General features: G+C 30.3%; 2 long non-coding RNA genes across 2 annotated transcripts; one reads left to right on the top strand and one right to left on the bottom strand.

Moving 5' to 3' along the window:
• Positions 1–947: 947 nt before the first annotated feature.
• Positions 948–3209, bottom strand: LOC106100167. The gene is made up of 2 exons (XR_001225422.1): positions 2870–3209; positions 948–2135 (listed from the first exon to the last, which is right to left on the bottom strand). It is a non-coding gene; the product is annotated as an uncharacterized LOC106100167 (long non-coding RNA).
• A 505-nt stretch (positions 3210–3714) lies between these two features.
• On the top strand, positions 3715–4592 carry LOC106100168. The gene is made up of 2 exons (XR_001225423.1): positions 3715–3753; positions 3826–4592. It is a non-coding gene; the product is annotated as an uncharacterized LOC106100168 (long non-coding RNA).
• The last annotated feature ends 72 nt before the right edge of the window (positions 4593–4664 follow it).

Consider the following 4664-nt stretch of genomic DNA (forward strand, 5'->3'; position numbering starts at 1 on the left):
TCGTTCCTATAGGGTACCTTTTTATATTACAACTCCAGAAAAAAGAAAAATATTTGAAACAACCTGCTTTGACCTTCTCGTGATATATCTTACGTTTGCTCTGTCAATTGTCGTATCGCTTTACGAAAACCATTCATCGATTTAGACACCCGCTTATAAAATGTTAAGCTTTAAACTGATATTTAAAAAATAGTTTCAATCTAATGATCGTTCAAAAGAGAAGCGCAATGGTTTGGCGGCTGTAGCCAATAAATGTAAATGAATATGTAACTATCTTGGTTTTTTTTCGTAACTATATTTCTTACCTATATAAAAGAAGAAGGGAGTTACCTTACGTTGCGGACAAAGTGATATTATTCAACTCAGCAAGTGGTTACCTCTTCACTTATTTCAGAGTTTTAGAATTCGACTGTCAATTAATATAAGTTCAATATCCAATGATTATTTAGTTAAATTCGCCTCTCGAGATTTAATTTAGGGGACACATGTATAAAAATATTAATTTGGGCTACCCCTACTCAGCTGACCTTTTCGTTTACCCTATTCTCCAAATTTTCATTGGATTAAGTATTTAATTTTATAACTAGATTAAGCACTTACAAATGTTGATGATGAATTTATCATTTCCACGATGTCCGTAGTGGGAGTAATTTTGTTCAATTAGGGTTATGGATGCCTAACTTTTTGGAAAAAAAAAATTAAAATGCGGTTTCAGGACACCTACATCTATTCAAGCCTTTATACCCATTCTAGTAAACAACTATAAATAACAGGTTACTAGGTTCAGAAATTCAGAATTCACCAGGTGGCTCTTACCATTACATAAATTAGACTTTGGGAAAAATTTATAAGAGTAACATCTTATTGTCTGGAACTTATATTACTAACTATATCTTTGTTAAGTTGGAAACAGAGCAATGTGTTGATGTAACATTGAGTCAAAGTCGTAGCATTTTAACGTTTAATAAAACACCGATTACACTACGAACACCGATCATATTACAATAAAAAAACATGGGCTATCTGTCCAAATTAAAAAAATGCGAGCTAAAAATCCATTTTATTTCAATTTTTTCGAGATTCCCATCCATTGAAATGCCTTAAAAACAAAAAAGTCATTATGGAACTTGACCTGCAGATATTTTTGAAAACATACCCGATTTCTTAGCTCTCTGAAAATGCGTAATAACTAGGAACACATTATTTCGGAGGAATCGGAGAGGAAGAGGAAGAGGAATCGGTATTCGTCCTCGAACTAAAGTTACGGTTGGTTTTGAAATTTTCCATAAAAGTAATTAAAAACAACAACGAACATAAAATAAACCAAAAATACGAATTTGTTTCAAAATTCACTGTAAAAATTGACACATCATTTAAATTTAAAAAGATAATAAAGCCCGTTTTTATTTTAAATTCTATTTCATTTGTCACTTCAAAATATCTATGTTAATCTTTTCTTTAATCAAAATTAATGTTGCTGTAAAATATTGGATGATGTGTCTATAAGTTGGCAGCTAATACTAAACTTTGCAGACTTAAAAAACTCTAAACATTTGATTAATCTTATCTTATCTGACTCTAAATAATATGGATGCTGAACATTTGTAAATCAGGAATTGGAAGTCTCCACCATGCAAATTAAAAGAATCAATTTATGGCTAATTAATATTACTTAGCTAGTAAATTGTTTTAAATATGTAACATCTAAATTAACTTTATTTCTGACCACATGCAATCCGCAACTATCTCTGTGTGTTCCAAAGAAAAAAAAAGTGAAAACTATATGTTTTCAGTAAAAAAAAAACATTAGTCACAAATCACAAGATAAATTCCATTCATTATGATGTTATATTCATTTTTGAATTACATGAATGATTACAATTGCAAGATTGACTACGACAAAAGATTTAAGGTCAACATCACTTTCCTATTATGATAATATCTCTGTGATAAATTCTTAAAGAATTCTACTGTTGCTTAGCATTATTTCATATAAACTGTTTATTTATGTGTTCGTCTTCTTTCCAAATTATTTTAACTATCTTTAGTCTTGAGAGTTGATTAAATGTTACATGAAGAATACAGCACCACTATCTTCTAATTGTATTCCTTCTGCCATCTGACAGCAACTGTAACTGAATTTTATAATACTTAAAATATGCAATCATGTAAAAGCTGAGTTAGTCCATTCAGTGTTTTAGAAGAGTAAAGACGGTAAGAAAACTCCATGTCAATCAACACAAGAATTGTTACATAACTTTGTTTAGTGTTACTCGTTCTAATTTTGAAAATATACATTAAATGTATAGTACTGTCTCCGGCTAAATATTTTACAAATAAATTGGTCATTTAAGCTATGTATTTGGTACTGCAGGACTGATGTCAGTAGTTCTGGATGTTTCCTTTATTTAACATCCTTTAAGGATTTTCCGTCTGTCTTATATCATAAATATTTTAATCAACAAATACATAAACTTTATATGCCTGTCACCAGCTCATATATGTCCTCACCGAGGGGTTTAATTTACTTAATTAAACCCCTTGGTGTTTATTATCTTAATATTAATTGAATAAAAAAAAAATTCAAATGAATGTTTTCTACATAATGCTTTAGGCATACTTCGCGCCCCATAATGAGGGGGCATGCCCACTAAACCCCTCGGTTCCTCCAACGCCTTAGGCCTGGGCTACGGGCACGCTTTCGCTTACGTCCGCGACCCCGGCCTGATCTACATGCAGCCCACAACCAACCAATTATTTCGTCGTGCCAGGTGCGCACTCATATCTAGAACAGATCAATCTATAGGGCGACTAAAAGTCTCAGGTATGCGGGGGTTTTATGCCACATTAACTACTAACGAATACATACCAAAAATTTGACCGATCTAGCTTCAATTTAAAGCGTTTTAGGGTTGCTACAAAATAAACGATTTATTTCAAAAATAATGTACTTATCTAACTACATCAATTATAAAAGGAAACATGTAAATAAATCTGTAAAATAAACGAAACCGCATAATCATACGTCCCTTTTTTACAATAATAAATAAATCAGATGACATTGACAACTGTCATTACGATATTGATTACGTCATCTTGACATCCGTTCAGAAATTCCAAACCACAGAAATCATACCAATCATACTAATGTAATAAATGCAAAAGTTTAGATATATGGATGGATGGATGTTTGTCAGTGTTTGTAGCCTAAACGGCTGAGCTGATTTGTATGAAATTTGGTATAGATGTAGATATAAATATTGGTATAGATATTCTGGAATAACACGTAGGTTGCTTTTGTTTTTTTACTTTAATTCCACGCGGACGGAGTGGCGGGCGTAAGCTAGTACAAAATAATTCCTTTTAAAAAAATCAATTACATTGATATAAAGGCTTTATAAATTGAATTTGAAACTTTCAAAGTTTTAAAGCATTATACGATCTATTCTTAATTCACCAATTTTATTCCTATTTAGACAATTTCTGTTCTCCACGTAAACTTTGTCTCCTATTGTGGCAATCGAATATTTTGTTACTATTAATATAAGATTTCAGAGCGTTTTCTACCTTTTTCTGGATCATGATTTGTACATTTTTATTTGATTTGAATATTAGAACACTTACATTTCACATTCCAGTTTGGAACAAACTTCGTCATAGTGCATTCCATTTAAATGTACACAAATAATATTTTTAAATATAATTTGTTGAACAATTACGGTGACCATGCATGTCTATCCAATTCTAGTTCAAGTACAAAAAACTTAAACATTTATGCATTTATTTCTTCCTTTTTCTATTAAAATAACTTTGTTGTAATTTCAGATTTAAGATATAAGGAATAAGGTGGAGGTCTATTGAAACACTTGTATTCACATATTCAACTAGTATATTTGCAGTATAAAAACAGTCACATATTTAATAAAGTCTTATGTTTACATGTTATATATGTTATGCTTTATATGTTGCCTGGTATATGTCGTGATGAGAAGTCTTTACAAACATCAAATATTCCTTTATAAAATTTAAATACACTGTTCCAATATTCAAATCATCCTTCCTGTGCAAGGTGTTGCCAGCCAGTAACACACACCCCCTCAACACTTTGCACAGTTTTACCCCCTGTATAATATATAATACAATACACCAAAAATAAAATATTCGCTAACATGACTTTGTAAATTTATCCATACCACCATAAATACTTATTTATACATTACTATTTTATAAACTCATGAAATCAGTACAACAGAACATAATAAATTTAATAAACAAAAAATTCTATCTCATTTTATCCAAAATTATTAACTCCCATCAATCAAACATTATTTATATCAATCTCTTATAAATATTGCCATCTCAAATTTCTCCTTACTTGCACACTCCTACTCGACTAAACAAATTATTTTACTCAATCAACTCACTCATAAAACTTCAATAAACATACCTCAACTTCCTATATAATAAAATTTCCTCAATTACTACCTACTCTGTTGTAAATGAAACCTATTTTATGTAGAGGTTGCAGTGTAAGACTGGCTGTCTAGGATAATTTAAATAATGACATATGTTTAATTTTAAGTTAGTTGTTCGAAAATAGAGAAAAGAACATGTTTTGTATAGTATAAAAATCATATCTTATTTTTATAAATAATATCTTATTT

Source organism: Papilio polytes, unplaced genomic scaffold (genome assembly GCF_000836215.1).
Source record: "Papilio polytes unplaced genomic scaffold, Ppol_1.0 DF824069.1, whole genome shotgun sequence".
Classification (NCBI taxonomy): Eukaryota; Metazoa; Arthropoda; class Insecta; order Lepidoptera; family Papilionidae; genus Papilio; species Papilio polytes.